The following is a 23,634-nucleotide window of genomic DNA, read 5'->3' as shown; positions in this document are numbered from 1 at the left end:
ACAGGACACTGTAATAGACTATAACAGAAAAAATAAAAATCGTAAAAAACAAAACTAAACAAACAAAAAAAACCTGTGTGACTGAAGGATTAATATCGTCACAGTCAGACTTAGTCAAATTAACAAAAGAGATAAGATTTGTGTGTTTCTTTTAGCTCTGTTGTCTCTTTTTGCAGTTCTGGAGCCGATCAATTTATTTGTGCTGCAGTGGTCAAGAAAGTAATATATTAGGATTTGCAAGACTATGTCTAGGCATGGTTCCTGGAACCTCAGAGAATGATTACTAACCTAGCCTCCAAATTATGACGTTGAAATTAGTGGTTTGAGCAGGAGGAAAATACAGCCATTGAAGTAAAGCCGGTAACACTTGTCTAGAGCATACAAAATCCACGAATTTGGTCCCCGGGTAAATGGAAGATGGGGTATGTATGTCCGGGTGTTTAAGAATGTGGATGCAGGACAAGACAACAAAAACTTGACCTGACGATGGTACGTACGATTGTATGAAGCATTTTAGCAGATCCGAATTTAACACAAAGACCAATGGAGTAATAATGAAATTTACAAAAACAGTTCTTCATTAAAGGCCAAGGGAAATGGTAAATTAATGAACACTTGCTTATAGGCCCAGGTACTTGGCTTATATCTTCCTATTTGTTGTTTAACTTATGAGGCAGGTGTTATCTTCTTACTGAAAAGGGAAGCAGAGGCTCCCAGAGGTCAAATAACTTGGCCCATGTTGTAAAACCTGTAAGAGAACAGCTTGGATTCTAAGTCAGGAAGCCTGACTCTGAAATCTATGTGCTTTCCATCCTTTCCCCTGGTCCTTGAATTTCTCTTATAATTTCTCTGAATATCAAGTTTCTTGAGTAGTTAAACATGATTTGATTGATCAGTATTTGGTTTTCACTTGGCTTTCTAGGAACTCATTCAATTATTGATTCATTCAGCTAATATTTATTTTTGTATCTCCCATGTGTCAGGCACAGCTAGGTCCTGAGAATACAAGATTAATGAGACGTGATTCTTGTTCTCGAGATGCTTTCAGATTTGGAAAAGAAATACTTGTGCTTCAGTAGGAGAACCACGTTAGAAGTATGTCCAAGTTTGGGGGGTAGAACAAAACAGTAAGAGTAGTAATCAACATATTTGGGAGAAGAGGTTGTGTTTGGCAAAGAGCTGTTTTTTTTTGTTTTTTTTTTTTTACTTGAAAAAATATTGTCTTTGCACCTAGAGCTTTTTTTTTTCTTTTCTTTTTTTTTCCTAGAGCTTTTTTTAAGAGAACTTTAACTGGGTCTTAAGAGAGTGATGATCATGGTGATGCTAGTGACAATAGCTAATAGTTTTTGAATGCTTAGTATGTTTTCAGATGCTACGTGGTCAGTCTTACCTCATTTAAACCTCACAGCATCTCTAGGTGTTATTCTTTTCCATGTCTCAGTGATGAAGAAACAAAGGCCCAGAAAAGTTAAATAACTACTAGATGGTAGAGCCAGAATGCAAATCCAAGTTGGCCAGTGCCAAAGCCAGCCCCATTCTGTAGCCCCATTCTGTTTGATTGAAACAGTGATGAGTAAGGGTTTGCCTGGAAGATGGTAGGATGGGATAAAGGGAGGCTTGGGCACTTTGGAAGGGTTTGTCTGACCAAGGGAGCAGCATGTGCAAAGGCAGAGAGATGAGAAAAATGTGGCATAATTTGGGGATTTGTAAGGAGCAGGATACAGCTGAATGTGCCTTGTACAAAGGACTGTTGAGTAGGGGATCCCTGAGGCTGTGCCCAGATCAAAAAGGACCTATTTGGGAGTTGTCTTTGTGGCACAGTGGGTTAAGGGTCCAGCATTTTTATTGCAGTGGCTTGGGTTACCTTCACATGCCATGGGCATGCCAAATGCGCCCCCAAAAGAAGGACCTATTTGGACATAATACAAAGTTTGGACTAGGTGTCACTGAAGAATTTTAAGTAAGGGAATGAAATGATCCTGTCAGTTTTTACCACTAAGGTATACAGAAGTAATTAGGGGATGGTCTGTTTCAGGAGTATGAGTTAAAGCTCTCCAAATAGATTAGTAGGGGGCAGTTTGATAACCTCAACTTAAAAAACATTTTAAAGGTGTACATCATTGACCTGGGTTTCAGAAAGATCCACGTTCCCTTAATTATTCTTGCTGTTGCCTGAGACAGACAGTCATTGTGGATCAGCTTCCCATCAAAATTGTTTTCTCCCAAAGGAGAGCCTCATGAAGACTTTGTATATCACAGATTTGGCTTTTGTGTCTGTTCAGGAGCCCATTCTAATGTTTCACAGACCATTACCCAAACTCCAGGCTTCTGAGCCTACAAATAGGTGTTGACAATCCATTATGGGAAGTAAAGCCATGGCTGCAAGGGCCACTGGGTTGCTGGTTTTCACTGCTGCCTTTCTAGGCACCACAGCTTCAGAGGGAATGCACCACCTGCAGATTGAAAGCCAACAAGCAGTCTTAATCTCTCCTGATGTTTTCTGCCTTAGATTGGATCAAGCATGACTTGACATTGGCAGCTGTTTCCTTACTTGTTTTGCTGTTACATGATGACCTTTTCTTTGTTTATTGTTTTATTTGAACTTGCTGGGAGTTTATATAGCTGATAGGCTTGTATGCCATAGTATGTCTGGGAATCTGATGCTGATATACTCCAATGTCTGAATATGTATTTTTTTTTCCCCTTTCTTCCCCTACCCTCAGCTCTGATGTCTGAAAGTTAACATCCCAACTAGTGAGCTGTTATGGTAATAGAGTCTCTTTCTTACTTCTAAGCAATGGGTTTGGGTCAATCAGAGTCACTGAAGGTCAGTCTATGTTAAAAATTTCAACATTGTGGCAGTCTTTTGAGCTCTGCTATAATACCTAAGTTTTAAGTTTCAGTATGTTCCTGAAAGAGACCCATCTTTGCTTACATTGCCTCAGCTTGTTTGGACTGTTGGAATGTACAAATTATGAAGTTATTTATTACTTATGAAAAATAAACAGTATGTGTTCATCAATATAGATTTGCCAGCTAATCACTAAACATTTTTTTTATCTGATTTAAAAAACTTAAAAACCTTGAAGAGAGACATAGAAAAACACAAGTTACAAAACAGCGTATTGGTTTTTTTTTTAAAGCTAAGTTTTATTTTTTATTTTTTAATCTTTTAAAAATGATTTTTATTTTTTCCATTATAGTTGGTTTACATTGTTCTGTCAATTTTCTACTGTACAGCAAAGTGACCCAGTTACACATACGTATATACATTCTTTTTCTCACATTATCCTTCATCATGCTCCATCACAAGTGACCAGATATAGTTCCCTGTGCTATACAGCAGGATCCTACTGTAAAGCTATGTTTTATATGATCTTAAAGGAAAAAACTATGGAAGGAAAAGCATCAGAGAGTTAGCAGTGATAACCTTTGGATTACGAGGACTTTTTGTGACAGCCCTCTCTGTATTAGTGGGTATGTAATTTCTTTTTTTTACATAATTCAACGAATTTCATTGTGTTTATAGTTATTAGTTATCACAACCTAATTTTAGAACATTTCTATCCCAAACTCCCAGTCCACCACTTCCTCCCCCTCACCTGTTCCCTTTGATAGCTGTAAGTTTTTCAAAGTCTGTGAGTCTGTTTCTGTTCTATGAATAAATTCTTAAATTTAGAAAAAATTAAAAGCACAAGCATTATTTATGCTCCTGGTATAACTCAAAAGCCTCTAATGTGTAACAGAGCAGAATGACGAGCACATGTAATTCAAATATGTTGTACATTGCAAATAAAGAAGTTAATTCTTCAGTTGACATGGCTAAGCCTTATATTTCTGAATTGTCACTTTAAATTAAACTGTGCTTGGGTTTTTGAGGAACGGTTATGTTTCTTACATTTTAGCACTAAGGAATCAGACTTGGTAAGTCACTAATTTCATATTCTTAGAGCCTTGTTCAAGGCAAGCATTGAATACACTTCCACTAGTTTTGAGAATTGATATGCAAATAGATGTACTGATGATGACTCTTGCTCATCTGTGATGTTAGCTTTGGTCTCTAATGTATACATCTCAGTACCTTCTCTGTCATTTATCCAGCCTGCTCAACATCTATGCTATACCAAATATTGTGATGGGTGTTCAGGATAAAAAATCTGGTTCCTGTCCTCAGGGAGCTCATGGTTCCTTTGAAAAAGAATTTGGTGTAAATATCAAATTTCATTGCTTAGACATGTTTTCCTTTAGAGAAGGAGATAGTTTCTAAAATTGGTTATGCTTTGCCATTCCTTTTGGGAGGTGTCCCAAAACAAGGCAAGGCTGTCAGGCAATGTTGTGATTGAAGATTGAATATTTTATCAAGGACATGTAGTTAGTCATTAAGCATCAAATTAGATGCTGATTTAGAAATAATTCTCTATGAATGTCCACAGTTGAGATTTTCCTTGAGTTCCATAGAATGGATTTGGAAAGCTGCAGGCAAGAGCTGTTTGATTTAGTTCAAGGACCTGACGTGGAGGGACTTGAGAGTTTCTGCAGGATTGTAAAAAGTTGGTTCTCTGTCCCCACTTCGTGGAATAATACTGTAAACAAGGAATATGGAAGGGAAGAAAACCACATCCTAGGCAGTGAAATGGACAACAGAGATGTCAAAACAAAACTCAGAGGTTGTCTGTCAAGGTTGATAAGTTTCTTAGTCCATTTTGGCTGCTAGAATAGATACCACACACTGGGAAGCTTGCAAACAACAGAAATTTATTTCTTACCGTCTGGAAGCTGAAAAGTCCAAGATAAAGGTGCCAGCATGGTCATATTCTGGTGACAGCCTTCTTGGTGGTGGATGGCCAGTGCCTTCTTGCTGTGTCGTACGTGGAGGAAGGGGTCAGGGATCTCTCTGGAACCTATTTTATAAGGCACTAATCCTATTCACGAGGGCTCTATCCTCATGGCTTAAGTACCTCCAAAAGGCCACCTCCTCATACCATTATTACTATTATCATTACTGTCTTTTTAGGGCCGCACACTCAGCATCTGGAAGTTCCCAGACTAGGGGTTGAATTGGAGTTGCAGCTTCTAGCCTACACCACAGCCACAGCCACGCCAGATCCGAGCCATGTCTGCAAACTACACCACAGCTCATAGCAATGCCAGATCCTTAACCCACTAAGAGAGGCCAGGGATTGAACCCATGTCCTCATGAATACTAATTGGTTTCATTTCTACTGAGCCACAATGGGAACTCCATCTTTATTTTTGGGGTTAGAATTTAACATATATATATTTTGGGGCACATCAACATTTACATCATATCCTTCAGGCACCCACAGGTCCAGGTTGGTCCCAAGTCATCCCGAAGGGATGGGTCTTTGTGATCAGGGAAACCAGCAGGAGTGGGGAGTGTATATAGTATATACACTTATTTTTGCTTGCAGATATGTCTGGTGTGTGTGTGTGTGTGTGTGTGTGTGTATGTGTGTGTGTGTTGATATGTAAGCTATCCTGACACACACAAAACTAATGAGAAAAATCTGTGCCAGAAAGAGAAAAATGCTTTCCCTTTAAAAATACTACTATTTTAAGAGGGAGTAATTCAGATTTTTGAAAGGACTTAATATTTTCTCATAATATCTGCCTTCACATATGGTTTGGATCTATCTTTCTATCATCTATCTATCTGAATTTGATCTACACACATAGATAAATTTGATCCAGTTGCTTTGGCTTTGAAATAGTTGTCTGCTACTTTCTCCTGTGTCAGAGAGTAAAAAATAAGGTGTGATTTTCACTTTAGCATTTTAGTTCACAGGATACAATTAATAAGTGTTGAATAATTTAGAAGGGAAATGACTCTTTTGAGGTGAGATGTTTCTTCTGAGATATAACTGTAGTCTTGATATTATCTAAATTTTCTCAGGGTCAGAATTGTCATCACTAGTGATTTATTTACAATGTACAGTTTACTTTGGGAACTTATTGGGAGATGACATCTTTCATCTTCTCTTTGTTTCATTCTTCCTTGTCTTCTTTAAGCCCAAATTCTGGGAGAGCATTGGTCTCATATTTTATATTTCCTGAATCATGTTACAAAATACAATAAAGAAAAAAGAGGGCATCACCCTTTCCATCTTAATTTTCTGAACGTGGTTTCTCTTTTATAAGATAAGGACGTTGATGTCCTTCTCTCCTGGTTGGGGGAAGTCAAACCACATGGCAGACACTCAGGTCAGTTCGTGGAACTAAGTTTAGAATACTTTTCAGGAAGTCAAATATTCATCAAATGTTATGCCCCTTCTCTATCTTTATGCTTGTGGATACTAAGGTGACTGCAACATAGTTCCTGCTTTCAAGGACATTGAAGCCTAGCGGGAAAGAAAAACAGGTAAATAAATAGAGCCAATGAGATCTTTCAGTCAAAGAGCTTTGAGACTAAGGAGGCCATGACTAAGGACCTCTGTGTGTTCAGCTAGCCAGAATAGTCCACGTCAGCCATGGTATTTGCACAGGGTTTCATTGAATGTTCACTCAAAAGACCTAAAGTTATTAGCAACCTGTAAAAAATGTTGTGATGGTGGAAGCTATCAACATGATCACTGAGTAGAAAATGACGTGAGTGTTGGGACTGTGCCAGTTTGCTAGGGCTGCTATAACCAGTACCACCAATGGGGGACTTAAACAATAGAGGTTTGTTGTCTCACAATCCTGGAGGCTAAAAGTCTGCGATCAGGGTATTTAGCAGCGGTGGTTCCTTCTGAAGTCTCCGAGGAAGAATTCCATGCCTCTTTCCTAGCTTCTAGTGGTTTGCTGGCAGTTGGGCACTCCTTGGCTTCTGCTGCAATACTCAGATCTCTGCCTTCATCTTCACATGGCACTATCCTTGGAGGCCTGTCTGTCTCTTCACAGGGTGTTCTTTTGATAAGTATACCAGACATTGGATTAGGGGCCCAACCTACTCTAGTATGACCTGGTATTAATGAATTAATGTTGACAACAGCTCTAGTTCCAAACAAGGTCATAGGATGAAGTACTGGAGGTGAGACTTTTAACATACGAATTTTTTTTGGTGGGGGGGAGCACAGTTCGATCTATAACAAGGGCCCTTTTAGATATAAAAAAGGTTTTCTCAACATTTCAGAAATTTTCACCTGTATTTTTCCAGGTACAAGCAGGAGCAACTGATTAGCATGTCTTCCAAATGCTACAGCCATTGGAAAGATACACATCTTTTTTTTTTTCTTTCATTTTTTTAAAAGTTTTATTGAAGTCTAGTTGATTTACACTGTTGTGATAATTTATGCTGTACAACAAAGTGATTCAACTGTGTATGTACACACACGCATTCTCTTTTAGATGCTTTTCCCACATAGATGATCACAGGATTTTGGATAGAGTATACATCTTATCCTGTTGAGAAAAATAGAAGAGCAGCTATTGAGAGAGAACCGAAGGAACCAGGTTTCATTGGATGCTTTCTATACTTTAGAGAGTATTAGGTTCTTTGTCTAAGCTATTTCCTCTGAAACAATTGAATTCTCATTAAAACATGTTTCTAAGCCATTTCCATTTTGCAGATGTAGAAACCAAAGCTTAGAAACATGGACTCAACAACCACAGTTTGGAGCCCCCCAAAAAGTAGAGCTGGGATGTGCCAGCTAATAGGTTGAGCACCAGAAAGCATGTTCCTTGTCTTCTAGTCTGATGTCCTCCTAAGCTGTGATGATAAAGGTAAGACTGCAGAAGCCAAATATACTAGAATACCTTTCCTATAGAAAGTATCTATCCCCAGATGGAATAACCTTATCAGTTACTTTGTTGGTCATATTTTAAAATGTTTTCATGGAAGCAGACATTCCACTGTTCTCTCATTCTTAAAAAGATCATTATATAGGCTCACATGAGCCTCATATTAATCAAGATTTCAATTAAAAAAATTTACAACCTTCTACATTTTCTCATTGCCCTCATAAGCTCGTTGATCCCACTATGGGAAAAAGCTGAGTCTACCATGGAGTCATCAGGAGAGACTCTTCTGGTGGTTCAGATGGAAACTCGGCACTGAAAATTGGACTTTCTTATGTTTGGCATCAACATCCTCAATTTCTCCCCCACTCCCCTTTCTTCTCCTCTATTCTTGTCCTACCACATCCGTGTCATGAAAATGGCTACTGAAATAAATTAGTTTAATTTGTGAAATCACATTGTGGTTCTCTCTACTCATGCCAGTTCGCCCAGATTAGCCCAGGCAGATGGCTGTGGAATTTCAACACTGGTGAGAAAAGGGGCCCTTTCCAGAGCTGAAGAACAAGTGTGGGAGAAATGTTATGGATGCCAAAAAGCTGTGTGCTTGAATTTTGGGGCCAGCAAAAGCAGTGCCGTGCATTAGGTCGATGCTGTCTTCTGAACAGAGGGCTTTCTGAGCTAGAAGCAGCTGGTTCTGGAGGAAAGATGGCTCGCAAAGAATCAGAGGCATTATGAGTCTTAAATTATTTAAGTTCCTCCTGTGGCAGCGGACTGTAATTGCTTCCTATTTCTGTAAATATTAGCAGCTGTGAGCCTTTCAAGTAAGGAGCTAAAACAGCGCTCCGTGTATCATACTTAAGCTCTGGAATATTGTTAAATATCTGACCTTGGGCTGTCAAAGCACACTCGTTACCCACACTGAACTGGTACATTATTTTCAGCCTGGTCTGTAATAGCCTCAATAGATGGAGAATTGGCAAAGGGAATTGCAAGTCACCAAGAGGAAATGTCATGATCCATTTCCCTGAGGGAGATCGCCTCTATGGCTGCTGCCTTTCTGTTGTTTTCACACCTGTGACTCCGCCCACAGTTGTCACTGTGAATTCTTTACCAGACTCTCAACATTTTGAAATAGGACTAATTCACATACCAGCTCTTATCTCTTTTGCCTCTGCTGATCTCTGCCTTATGCTCAGTGACTTAGTCCTACTGAATTTTTTTTTCAGTCTAAAGACTCATCATATTCTCAGTTGTCTTTTGCACTTGGCCTATCCTGAGTCTTCCATCTGGAACTCTGTTTGTCCCATAGCATCTCCATGCTAGCTGCTACTTATTCTGCTGATGACACTTGCTCCAAGAAGCCTTCCCTGACCATCTATATGTGGGCTAGTTCTGTCTTCTTTATTATTTCATAGGTATAGGCACTTTCCATGAGAACACATACCATATTGGACTGTAATAACATATTTAGAGGCCTTCATATGTCATTGTATAGGGAGCTATTTGAGGGTAAGCAAAGTGTCAGTCTTATTTTGAGTTGCAGGATCTCTGTGGAGACCGGAATAGAAAGGAATTGACAGGAGTTCCCATCATGGTACAGCAGAAATGAATCGAATTAGGAACCGTGATTTTTTTTTTTTGTCTTTTCGCCTTTTCCAGGGCTGCTCGCACGGCATATGAAGGTTCCCAGGCTAGGGGTTGAATTGGAGCTGTAGCCGCTGGCCTACGCCAGAGCCACAGCAATGAGGAATCCAAGGCGCTCTGCGACCCACACCACACCTCAGGGCAATGCCAGATCCTTAACCCACTGAGCAAGGCCAGGGATCGAACCCAAAACCTCATGGTTCCTAGTTGGATTCATTAACTACTGAGCTACGAAGGGAACTCCAACAGGAACTGTGATTTTGCAGATTTGATCCCAGGCCTCGCTCAGTGTGTTAAAGATCCTGTGTTTCTGTGGCTGTGGTGTAGGCCAGCAGCTGCAGTTCAGATTTGACCCCTAGCCTGGGAACCTCTATATGCCATGAGTGCGGCCCTAAAAATCCAGAAAAACCCCACAAAAAAAAAACACCAAAAACAAAATAAATAAATAAAAAAGAGAGAAAGGGATTGACAAGTGTTTGTTGAGTTGAAGTAGTATTCCTATATCTAGCATTGTTGGTCTACAATGCCTGAGGGCTTAGTCTTCAGTAGAGCTGCCAAGACAATCTGTGTCTGTGGCAGAATCTTATAGGTATCTTCAGATAGCCATTTCCTTTCTTCCTTGTTAATACATTTCTCTGGAATGGAATGAGCCCAGATCTAATAGGGAAATTATCATTGGCCTAATCCAGTCATCACAATCCCATTGCTTTATGCCAATGATCTGTATCTGGCCCATAGGCATAAGAAGACGTATGTTGCAGATTTGGGGAATGGTTTTTCTTGTTATTAATAGAGTGGTATGAAAAGGAAGCCATTTTTATCTTTGTCCCTTCTTTTCCACGTGGATGTTTTCATAGACGATAAAAAGAAATTCTACAACTATTTGGCAACCATGAGGAAATAGGTTCCCCAGTGAAAGCAACCCATGAGCATGGGCAAGTGGAAGGTTCTCAGTCCTTGATGATGTTTTTGATTTGTCAAAATCAACCCTGGGATCATTTGACTCTGGATTTTTGTAAAGTCAGTGATCTTCTGATTTAAACTTTTTGCTAGATATTCTGTTATCTCTAGCTAATGTTGTTCTGACTGCTATAGACACCAGGAAAAGGAAAGTGTGTGCATAGATTTTGGAGCTCATTTCAAAAACTAAAGAGCCCATGCCACCTAATAAGGGAAAACAGCATAGAAAATTGTTGGTCTTAGGACGAAGACCTCTTGGTTCTCCTGAATCTTTGTTGTCTAGTCTTGGGCAAGTCATTCATTGCTCTCATTTTCTAGTCAGGCAGTCATTTATTTAACAATCAAAGAAATATATATTGGTTGTTGATAGCTAACTGTGTGTTCTATCCTATGTTAAATTTTTTATTTAGGAAAATGGTGTTAAACTAGATGACTTTTTTTGTTTGTAAAACTCTGATTCACCTTTTATTTTTATGTCTTTGAAAAGAATCTGAGGAACTATGAGTCTATTAAAAAATCCTGTACAGCTTCCTTCCAAAATCTGCTTTGATTCCAATCATGTTTACCATTGGCCTTTCTTCTCATCCAAATTTCTTGCAGATCCTCGTCTGATAGAATTTTTTTTAAAAACAACAACAAAACCCACAAAGCATCTGTCTCTGGCAAGTGTGCTCATGAGTCACATCTCCTCCTCCGCAAAGCAAAGCCTCATGAAACAAGCTGATTAAAAGGAGTGCATAATGAGGAGGCAGTCTGTTAAATTTATTTTAGGTCCAGCCCCCTAAATATTACTCCACAAGCATTTATTTATTCAGACATCAGGTCATGGCGGGTACAATCTACTTAGATAACCCTGCTCTGGCTCGCCTTTCAAATTTCCTGGCTGGGGAAAAATGCTATTGAGCTGTCATCATGGGTGTTCTAGCCCTGCTGACCAGGCTTGGTGGACGACCTCAAACTGGTTGCACTTTGATGGAGACAGGACTCTTGATTCAAACTACCAGGACCCTGCAAATTTGTCTACCTGTGGTAACCCTCAGTCATGGTAGTGGTTGTGGGGGTGGTGAGACTACCACTGTGCTGGGATGTTAGATGGGGGATCATCCATGTTTGATGGGAGCACTGGGCAACATCCAGAGAAGGGAGTAATCATCACTCCCAATGGGAGAGAGGATGGTGAAGAACAAATTGGTGGTTATATGTTTTAGGACATTGGTTTGGCTGCTGAGAGTAAGAAGTCTGGGCTTATACAGTGGGTCCATGGTGTGTGGACACAGTACCTTCCAGGCTGTTGCCTTGTAATGCTTAGCCTGTGCTTTCTTACTCTTGGTCCAGGATAGGTGCTTTAGTTTCCACCACTATGTCTGAATCCCAGCAAATAAGAAGAAAGAAAGAACAATAGAATTGCACCTGCCGGAGTTCCCGTCGTGGCGCAGTGGTTAACGAATACGACTAGGAACCATGAGGTTGCGGGTTCGGTCCTTGGCCTTGCTCAGTGGATTAAGGATGTCATTGCCGTGAGCTGTGGTGTAGGTTGCAGACGCGGCTCGGATCCCCAGTTGCTGTGGCTCTGGTGTAGGCCAGTGGCTACGGCTCCGATTCGACCCCTAGCCTGGGAACCTCCATATGCCATGGGAGCGGCCCAAAAAAATAGCAACAAAACAAAACAAAACAAAACAAAAACAGCAACAAAAGAATTGCACCTGCCTTGTTTTTTAAGGGTGTGACCAGAAAGTTGCACAAATAACTTCTCCTATCTTTGATTTCCTGGTACCTGGTGACATGCCACATCTGGCTTTCAAGAAGGCTGAGAAATGTAGTCTCTAACTGGCAGCCATATACACAGAAAAAACCTCTATTATAAAAAAATAGATAGGGGATAGTAGGCTAGAGATCTCAGGTACTTTAATCCTTGAAGGATGACAACATGAATAATGCCTTTGTGAGCCTCAGCATCTCTATGGCTCTGAATTTTTATGGAATGGTTCTGGCTGTAGCCATGGCTCTGGTTTCCCTCTTACACTTTCTGGTTTATATTCTTACTTCTTCTCCTAACTTAATTCTACCTGCTGGGAGTGGAAAAGCCTATTTATTGCAGGACCTTTCTATACTGAACTTAGGTGAAGCCCATTTTATTTTGGCTTTTTTTTTATGAGTTAAATAGTATTTGTAGAATTGTTCTGCTTTTTATAGACTGGAAAAGCAGATTGACTCCTACACATAAACCTTCAAAATATATTCTTCCCCATCTTCTCCCCCAGATGGGTAGCAGAGCCCTTTGCCTCTCATGGAGAGAGCAGAAACCCAGCCCCAGCTGGGAGTGTGTGAAACAGATGCATTTAGAGGCAATTTTTTGCCTGGTGAAAGTGTGTTCTCTAGAGATACTTGCACCTTGTTAAGGAAAACCAACCACACTGCTTTTGATCTCTACTTAAGATTTATTTAAAAAAAAAAAAAAAAAAGAAAAAAACCAGCAGCAGGTAACTTGCTCATTGCACATTCTCCAGATACTTCTACTCTACCTGAGCACTACGGAGAAATAAATATTATCTGTTTCCTGACAGCATGATCTAGGAGTATTCCTTCAAAGAATGATTCTTGTGCTTTATTTTGTCCTTTAAAGAGATATATGACTGGGGACTTTAAAGGTTGTAATATTTCCTATTTGAGGGAATTAGGTTCTTCCTGTCCATTATTTTGGCCATGAATTGGTGGCATTTGCTCATGCCCCAGTGGATCTCCAATATGTCCTTATAAAGTCCTATGAGCCGAGAGATCTATGCTTTGGTTTCTGCAATGAGTGAAGGGAAATTTTGAGCAATCTTCCTATAGTGTTATATATATAACTAATAGTTTAAAAAGTGAACAGTTGATTTTAGTGAATTATGGTTGTTTAGGGGAAGGAAGCTATTGGTGGAATTTTTTTTCTTATTGCACAGTGAAATTCACAAGACTTTTTCTTGTGGAAACATAAGGAGTACCAGGAATAAGTTGGTATCAGGTAGGAGAACACCAGTCTCCCATTACTTTCCAGTCTTCTCTCTCTCTCTCTCTCTTTTTGTTTTTTGCTTTTGTTTGTTCTGGGCTGGTGGAGAAATACCATCTTGGTACCCACTATCAGCATCCTCTTTTCTAGAGAGGTACCAAGCTCCTGATCCCTACCATCCCCTTCCATCTGGACAAACTTGTGTTCTACATCTCACACCTTCAGAGGCCAGTTTTCTGCTAGGCAAAGGGCTGATTGACCTAAGAAGATGGTCTAATTATGGGAACTTGGGTACTTAGGTAGTTATGCTAAGGGCATATATTTCTTGTTTTTGTTTTTTTTTTGTTTTGTATTTTCGCGATTTCTAGGGCTGCTCCTGAGGCACATGGAGGTTCCCAGGCTAGGGGTCTAATCCAAGCTGTAGCCGCCGGCCTACGCTAGAGCCACAGCAACGCGGGATCCAAGCTGCGTCTGTGACCCACACCACAGCTCACGGCAACGCCGGATCCTTAACCCACTGAGCAAGGCCAGGGATTGAACCCTCAACCTTATGGTTCCTAGTCGGATGCGTTAACCACTGCACCACAGCGGGAACTCCAAGGGCATATTTTATAGCGCGCGCGCGCACACACACACACACACACACACACACACACACACACACACATTCCTTAGAAGTCCATGCCAATTTGGTTTCAGAACCATGACCTCTCTTGGAATAAAATAATTCAAAAATTTAAGAATAGAGAACTAAAAGAAGCTAGAGGGGTTCTTGAGGGTGTGAAAGTTCTCCACCACTCCTTTCGGCTTGGTTTCATAAGAATATCTCTACCTATGTATCTACATTATCTATCTATCATCTATCTGTCTGTCATCTATCTATTTATCATTAGGGAGATTGTCTATGTGTGCTGTCAAAAAACTTGCTTTTCCCTAATTAAACAAAGGCTGAAGTACAGGGTGAGGCAATGGAGGAAGACATCTGACTACCAAAATGAGGTTGGTGTCGGAATAGACTTATTGATCCATGTTGCCCCTGTGAGACTAGAGATCTTTTGTAGAGTCAGAGCATTTTTGCAGTAGAAATCTGATGACCATCTTGTCCATCTGCTTATTTTACACATGATGGAAATTTTAAGGTTCAGAGATAAGTGACTTGCCTAAGGCCACACAAATAAATTGCCCTTGTGCCTTATTTTTTGGAAAGTAAACTTTTTATTGAAAAATAACATACATTCAGAAAAGGGCAAAAATTTCCTCAAAGGGACTAGATTTGTGTAATCAGCTTGTAGACTGAGCAGGAATATTGCCCAACACTCCAAATAGCTTCTTTGTGCCGCCTCCCCCATCACCACACTTTCTCCCACTCCCAAAGGTAACTGCTCTTCTTTTTAAAACATGGCTTAATGTTGCCTGTTTTTGAATTTTATGTAAATTTTGTCATATAGAATCTGTTTTTGTTTTTGTATGTATGTGTGTGTGTCTGGCTGTTTCATTCAACATAATGCTTGTGAAGGTAATCCATTTTTCATGTTGCAATAGTCTGTCCATTTGCATTGCAATACTTTATTCCAGTGTGTGAGTAGAACGCTATTGTCCTGTTGCTTTGTTTTCACTCACTAGAGAGTCCTAGTGTTGATTTTCATGTCCGTCTTAAATATTTTGCTTCCGGGCAGGAGTATCTTCTCAAAATCAACCTACAGGGCATTTCTTTGAGGTTGAATCTTTAAATACAGCAACCAAGAAGCAAAAATACATACCACTACTAATTATTTACCACAGTAATTTCTGTATTTTTTTGGCCTTTCTCTGACTATTGCAACACTAGTTAAACAAGAGTCAGATGACGTTCCTTCTTTTATAGTCTGCATTATAGCCTTTTGCTATTAAGAATAGATTTACAATTTGGGTTTTGAATGATTCATGTTAAAATGGTTTGTCTAGAGGAGTGACTTTCCTTGATCATTTTCCCCAGATCCTCTGGGAAAATCCAGATGGTTCTTGCATTTTAATTGAATGAACACTTGCCATCTTGTGTAATCTAATTGTCTAAAAGTGCCACATGCTTACCATCTTAAGGAGAGCTGTCTGCCAAAGGTGTCAGGTTATCTTTCACATGGCTTTAAGAAAGAAGACATTTTAGCCTGAAAGTACAGCATCAAAAAGCATCGCTCCTGAGTTGCTAAAACTGACAGTTCTTCAACTCTTTTATTAAAAACACAATTCACCAGGTTGAAAAAGAAAATCTAATTATTTAACTGCCAGCAGTTTTCCCCCTGGTAAAATAACTCTTAAGTGTTTACAATCAAGTTAGCTAGATTTTAACCAATTTACTTATTTAACCAAGTATTAAGAAAATCCATACCATACCTTGTAAGTTCTTCTAAACTCTTTTTATTTCCATTGATTTTCATTAAAGAGGTAATTGGCAGTTGATCAATAGGCATGATTCTGATGAGCTGGTGTGGCTGAACCTTCCATGTGACAGAGCTCTTGGAAGAGGGAACTCAGAGGTTTGCTGACACTCTAATCTATCTTCAATGAATGCAAGCTGGCTAATAAATATTTAATGGGCAGTTGTTTGCAGTTTAATAGAATTAGATAATTCTATTAGAATCCTGTTTGGAGACCTACAGGTATCATATATCACAGTTGAAGACATGGTTAATAATTTAAGCTAAGTGACTAGTAATTAGAGAGACAGTCAGATTAAGCAGGAACTTTTGGTTTTAAGCCATATGGGAATGTGTGTGTGTGTGTGTGTGTGTGTGTGTGTGTTGTGTGTGAGAGAGAAAGAGCTAGAGAGAGAGAGAGAGAGAGGAATTGTATAGGAGCTTAGACTCTAAACCATTATAAGAATTAGCTAATGCAGCAAATCTGGACCAACCCTCAAATGTGATAACAAAGCATGAGGCCCCTGGGGTTTATTTAATATCTCATCCTCTCAGTTAATGAGATGGAAAATAGTTCACTGTTTATCTACAGTAGATTGAGCAGATGTTGCCAATTCCATTTTATGGCATGTAATCTTGGTGAGATTGTCTTCTGCCCGTTACCTTTTCATGGCCTCGATGTCTCCTATATTCTTCTTGATTGGGGGTGGGGTGCGGATACCCTCCCGGCCATGGACTTCTACATTAAGACTTAGTGGCATTTTTACATTCTGAACACTCAGTCACCTCTTAGAGGGCAAAGGCCATCGATTGACACAGAAAGGTTTGCTCCAATACAGGGCTTCTTCAAATGTGAAGACTGTTGATTTGAAGGACTTCACCAATAACTGTTTATGAAACTTGTCAATTTTGAGATTTTATTTAATTTATTTCATTTGCCTCTTTGATATATCTCTATTCCAGAAATATATAATACCTGAATTTGAGCACAGAGTCTAAAAAACCTAGTCTGATTTTTCTTTTTGATAAACAATTTCAATTTTCCAGAACCATCAGGTAATTAGTATTTTCCTAAATTGTGATACTGGAAGAAAGTGGCTCATTTAGAAACAGAAGGTAGTAGAGATTTAGTTAAAAGCAATAAGCCACTTTAGGCCTGTGGATCTATTAGGATTTGACTTTGTCTATAGCAGAAACTGGGACCTGTAACATCCATTTCATATATAAAACTTCTTTTTTTCTCATGCAACAATGTCTGGAAGTATGTGACATTTGCTAGTAGATCTGTGAGGCAAAGATGTGAAGCCTGAAGTCTCTATGGTTCTCTTGATTTTTTTCTTTATGTCCCAACATGGCTGCTCTTACTCTTGCTATTATGTTTGCATTTCAGGTGGGAGCTGACAAATAGGGAAGGTGTTTCCCAGAAATTCCCAGGAGACATCTGCATCATTCTCACTGGTTGTAAATGTGTCACATGGCCATCTTGGTTATAGAAGTCTCTGGTAAGGTGGTTTTATATCTCTCTAGTCTCTGTTGGAGAGGAAGGAAAGAGAGTTAGTATAAATATTATGTGAGCCAACCTACAATATTTGCCATATTTTTTACGGAAATTTTCTTATTTTGGGGTAAATACTAACTTAAATCTCTTCTACTAAAGTATAAGCCCTTCAAAATTCCTTTAGGCCCAATGTCTTAAATGCTAATTATAAAGCCTTGCACGTGGTGTATTGCAAGTTCTTAATGAACTGTGTGATATTCTTGAGAGGAGTAAGTAGAAAAGAGAAAAATTAGGGAGAGAGGAGGAAGACAGGGACCAAAGGTGATATTAATATATATGTATAACTAAAATATATATCATACTGCACCATGAGAATGTTCCAATCCTTCATTATCCCCCATTATTCTGGTTAATTATAGTTTTATGTTCACTTTTATTTACATTTACTGAGAGGCTGTTATTTCTGATGTGTAATCAAGTAATATTTGCATTTGCACTTTTTTTCTTAATGTTTTTTTTTCTTAATTTTTTTTCTTAATGCTTAAAAAATACATACTTTCCTCTTTTTTTTCCTTTGGCCACTATACATGGAAGTTCCTGGGGCAGTGGTCAAATCTTAGCCACAGCTGATATCTGTGCCACAACTGTGGCAATTCTGGATTCTTAACCCACTACATCAGCCTTGGATTGAACCTGCACTTTCGCAGTGACCTGAGCCACAGCAGTTGGATCCTTAACCCACTGAGCCACAGTGGGAACTCTATACTATCCTCTTATCTCAAAGTGATATACCATCATTGCAAAAATTTTACAAAATACAGATTTAAAAAAAGAAGAAATATTTTAAACCCCACAAACTGGAAATAATTTCTGTTGGTGTTTTGTTATATGGTAAGATCTTATTTTGTGCAAGTTCAACAAATGGTGACGTGATGTAGTACAAATATTTATATTTCTTGTAGTGTACAGGTTTGAAATAGTATGATGCCTCACATTAAAAATTACTCCCTACAAGTGTGTAATTTCAAAGCTGGGTAGTCATGGGAAGGGGTGTTGTGTGTTGGGGTCTCTGGGTTGGTCATTCAAAACCTCCAGCACGTTTTGTTAGAATTCATCTTCAGTAACTCCTCATTTGCTCTGAAGTGATCACCCCAGATCTCTTCTTTTGTGTGAGTTGTGTTTTCCCAGGTAAATATGAGATTGTACTCTACATTCTTTTTCGGTAGTATATTAATTGTCTGCCTTCTTTGTTAACCTATCTTGTCCTTGGCAGATTTATAGGAGCCAGTAAGGAAAATTTTCAGAAATATTGTCATGAACAGTCACGTTGGGAACAATAGAGCATCCTCTGAATGATTTGTTCTCAGGTTTTTCGTGGTTTTTTTGAATAATGTGACAAACAAGGTTCAGCTTCAACTAGTGTTTATTGCACTACAGTTATGCCCCAGGCATCGTGCTAGGCACACATACAAGCACTCGTTCAGTTAGCTCTCTGAAAAATCCTGTGTGAAAACGAGCATCTTATCTACTTGCCTGAATTCCTTTTCTTGTCTCTCATATCTAGTGGAAATCTTATTGTCTCTACTGTCAAAAAGTCTGATCACTTACTCTCTCCACCACTACTACCAGTGAAAATCGCTGACATCCTTTCCTTTGTACACAATGCTTCAAGAGCCTCTGGGCTGCTCTCTCTGCTTCTACTTGGCACCCTCCCCTTGGTCCGTAATCACTTTCCTACGGGGAAGGCAGTATGTAGAAATATGGTCTGGTTAATATATGAACATATTGTGTAGCTTCCAGGATCAGAGGTATGTGAGAGTGGAGGAGAAGGAAGGTTGGAAGAATGCTATACACTTAAATATTAAGAAATCTGAAATTATAAGAAGAGAGCTTGGTCCTCATTGATGTCTATGAAGATGGTAGTATGAAGGAATACATTTGCTTATGTAGTTTATGCACTTAAAAGACACCATATGTTTTTTCTTTTGTTGTGAATCATGCAAAATGTAAGTGTCAGAGGGCCTCATAGAGCAAGGTCACATATCAGTAGTACGAACAGTGAGTTCGCTCTATGTGTAACACTGCATGTTTTCTGCACCCCAACTTCAGTAATGAATTTTGATCCACTGCACCAGAAGAAAGACTGAGTTCTCTTTTTATTCTTTTAGGGAAAATTACAGTATGAAGTTACTGTCATGTGGAGAGGTGATCAAAGAGTAAGCAGATAAAAGGAACAGGACAAAGTTATTATCAAAGTGTTATCAGCCAGTTAATTAACAAAAACATTAGGATATTTGTCCAGATTTTGTGATATTGGTGACATTTATCAACATTTAAAAATTTGCAGTTTGTTGTGGTTTCTTTTCTAATTTTTATTAAATACTCACTTTCAGACCAAATTTCATATTTTAAACAACAGATTTCTGTCACCACATCCCCCTGCAATCATGGCTTAAACTTTGAGCCCCACAAAATCTGGATCTCTGCCTCTGCTTTATTTTCCTAGGCTAACTCAGTTACATAATCTCCAGAAGTTCCTTCTCCCTGGTTTGAAGTGCCTGTCTGTTTTATACAACCCAGAGAGCTTTGACTATCACAAATGACTTTAGAGAAATTAGTTGCAGCGTGAGATGGAGAGGAAAGAAGAGGACAGGTGTGGCGCGTAGGCAAAGAAAGATCCCACATTGGGATGGCTCTCGGGTAGAGAATGGCCGTTTGGGGGATGGGTGTGTGTGTGTGGGGTCCTTATGCTGTCCCTAAAGGTCCCAAAGGAACCTAGTAATCACAGGATAAAGAAAACCCCACAGTCCCCAGCCTCACAAAGAAAAAAAGCACAGAGGGAGCCTGAAAGGAGCTGGAGAATTGAGCCAGCAGCCAGTCCGCTCCTTTGCAAGTTGTACACACTCCTCGGTACAATGTGTTGACTTTGTACAAGGAGGCTGAGGTGCTGGTATCCATTCAGATGACGCTGGTGCGTAATGAAAGCCGAACAGCGGGAGCTGTGCAGTGGAGAGGGCTCTTTTGATTTGCAGCTGCTTTTGTTGCTTTCCTTTTGAGTTTCCTTGGTTCTGTGGTTTGGACCTCCACAGACCTAGAAAAGTTCAGAAAACTTGAAAGGAAAGAAGCCCTTCCTCCCCAGGGCTGGCTCCTCCACTTTCATCCTGTGTCAGGTGTTCACGCCTCACAAAGGTGGTGCTAAATGGAACTCTCTGCAAACTCTGGGTAGCTGGGAGTCCTTCTGAGATGTTATGTTCTGGCAATAATGGAGTCTTGTTACTCCAGGCTGTTAACACGCACCCTTCCATTGTGGAAGAAAGACAGCCAGGCAGCCACAAAGCACATGGCTTCCAGGAGGATCTCAGGCAGGAGGATGTCTCAGTGAGTTTGGCTTTGTAAAAGGAACACAGAAACCTCAGGCCCTTGCTTCTAAGAGCCCCTTTTCTCTTTTTCCCTGAGTAAGCTGTTTAATTTTGTCTCTCTGTTTCACAATACAAGGAGTCTGAAGTAGACAGTTTCAGGAAACAACCAACAAGTACAAGCAATTTTAGGGAATGTGCTTTGAGATGAGGTTGTGTTATCTTTGAATGATTGAGATTCTAAATATCTATGAATCTATATATACACCTACACAATTGGCTAGATATCTTGCTTTCTGGAATTTTCCATGTATCATTCTATCTTGACTCCTAGAGAGGATAAATATGTGGAATATTTTCTAATATCCCACCATCCTTTTTCTGTCTACACATTGCTATTTGATCACAGCATTCTTTCCTGCTAAGCTCTGATGTGGCTTCCAAACCATTTTCAAAGAAGTTTCTAGAGAGAGATTCTCAATGGATTAAAATTTGTGCCTCATTGAAAAAGGTTGTTGAGGGGACAAAAAGTTCCCTTTCCATGACTTAAAGATTCAAAGAACTTCTTCAAGGCCAGACACTTACTTGCTTCCTTCTAAGATAAAAAAAGGAGAATATGAAGTTTCTGAGAAAGTTTAAAATAAACATGGGATAGTGGGACTGGTGAAATGTGGGAGAGAGAGAGAGAAGGATGTGTTTAATTTATATTTGGTATTTTTGTCTGCCAGGATGATGATAAAAAAAAAAAATCTACCTTAGCAAATCAATTCTAGTTAGAATGACAGGGTACAATAGTAATAGTTGAGACAAGCTTCATTAGGCATTAGTGAGTGTGGCTTTTTTTCTTCTCAGAGGTCTGCCTGGGTCACTGAAATAACTGTGAATTTGGGTCAAGGACCTGAGTTAGGAGGGGAAGGCTCATTTATCATCAAGAGAAGGGCCAGACAACTGTCATCACTCCATTTGACTCCAGCTGGGAAGTGAACAGCTTATTTTGTTTTAGTGATGATTTGAGAGAGTCATCAATAAAATCATCAATACTGTTTGCAGTGCAGCAATCTGTGTGTGTGTGTGTGTGTGTGTGCACGTGCGCACATGTGCCTTTTACAAGCAGGAAGGGAAAAAGCAGGGGAAAAACTTTACCTTTCCACCCATATTTACATATGATTTCCTGCTTTTTGTTTCCTGATGTTAGGGACTCATCTCAGTCTCCAGCTGGTCCATCACTGTTAGCATATTGAGTTGGTTTTGCAGCTTTACAGCTCGAATGTGCTTCTGTTGCCTACTGTGCTACTCATAGAACCAAGCCCAGAGGATTCTGTGGAGGAAGGAGTGATTAACTGGAAGAAATGGACTGAGTAGATTGTCATTAATCACTTTCCTTTATTTTCAAGAGCTCATCTCTTGAAACAATCATTTTGAAGATTCTAAGGTCCTTTCATAGTTTCCTGGGTACTTACTAAGCTCACATGCACTCAGCACGTGCAGTGTGTGAGGCACTGTGCTAAGTTTCTTTTTTTTCATGATTTCGTGCAATTCTCACCATCACTCTGTGGGGCAGGTACTATTATTGTTCTCTGTTCTCTGGCTTAGTTAGTGTGGGCTAATTTTTCTAACCAATAGGCCCCAAATGATTGATGGCTTAGATACCATAGAAATTTCTTCCTTGCTTACATATTAGTGATGTTTTAGGTAAAAAGTCTAAAGAGGGTGGCCTGCAGCCATATAGTTATTTGGGGATCTGGATTGATGGAGGATTTTCTTTCTTTAACAAGTCTCTTATTCTTATTCTTATCATTAAAGTATAGTTGATTTACAATGTTTTGAGTTCTCTTACACAAAAAGTGACCCAGTCACCACTTCAAATGTAACAGTTTGCATCCCCCCCTAAGGCCCATTCATCCTACTCCCTTCCCTCCCCACCCCAAGTCTGGTCTTCTTGGCCATGATCTGTTTCTCTTTTGTTTGTTTGTTATTTTTAGATAGTATCATCTGTTCCATATTTTAGATTCCACAAATAAGTGATATCATATAGTATTTGTCTTCTTCTTTCTGGCTTACTTCACTTAGTATGAGAGTCTCTAGATCAACTCATGCAACTCAACAACAAAAAAACAAACAACCCAACTGAAAAATGGGCAGAAGACCTAAATGGACATTTCTCTAAAGACATAGGGATGGCCAACAGGCATATGAAAAAAATGCTCACTATCACTAATTATTAGAGAAAATACAAATCAAAACTACAATGAGGTACCATCTCACACCAGTCAGAATGGCCATCATTAACAAGTCAACAAATAGCAAATGCTGGAGAGGGTGCAGAGAAAAAGGTACCCTCCTCCACTATTGGTGGGAATGTAAATTGGTACAACTACCATGGAAAATAGTATGGAGGTACCTCAGAAAACTAAATATAAAGCTACCGTATGATCCAGAAATTCCACTTCTGGGCATATATGTGGACAAAACTTTCATTGAAAAAGACACATACACCCCGATGTTCACAGCAGCACTATTCACAATAGCCAAGACATGGTAACAACCTAAATGTCCATCAACAGATGAATGGATTAAGAAGATGTAGTACATATCTACAAAGGAATATTACTCAGCCATAAAAGGCTCTTTCTTTTCTTTCATTCTTTTTTTTTTTTTTTTTTAAATGGCTGAACTTGTGTCATATGGAAGTTCCTAGGCCAGGGACTGAATCTGAGCTGCGTATGTGACCTACACCATAGTTCATGGCAATGTTGGATCCCTAACCCACTGAGTGAGGCCAGGATTGAACCTGCATCCTCACCGAGACTATGTTGGGTCCTTAAGCTGCTGAGCCACATTGGGAACTCCCAACAATCATGTTTATGTTCACCTTGGGGGATTGTTTCCATTCTAGCCAGCGGATAGGCAAAAAGAACATGGATGGAATATTGTGTGGGGAAGCCTTAGGTGTCAGTTTTGTAAGTTATGGCCCTTAGTTCTCTTCACATTCTGTTAGCTAGAACTTAGTCACATGACTGCTTTTACTGGTAAAGGGAACTGGGAAATGTAATCCCTGGC

The sequence above is a fragment of the Sus scrofa genome, chromosome 16 (genome assembly GCF_054392235.1).
Source record: "Sus scrofa isolate SSC_HxYL_T2T_F1_AM1 chromosome 16, Sscrofa_HxYL_maternal_Yorkshire_Landrace_v2.0, whole genome shotgun sequence".
NCBI classification, from domain to species: domain Eukaryota; kingdom Metazoa; phylum Chordata; class Mammalia; order Artiodactyla; family Suidae; genus Sus; species Sus scrofa.
The sequence above is the reverse complement of the archived record's forward strand: the minus strand, read 5'-3'. Positions refer to the sequence as shown.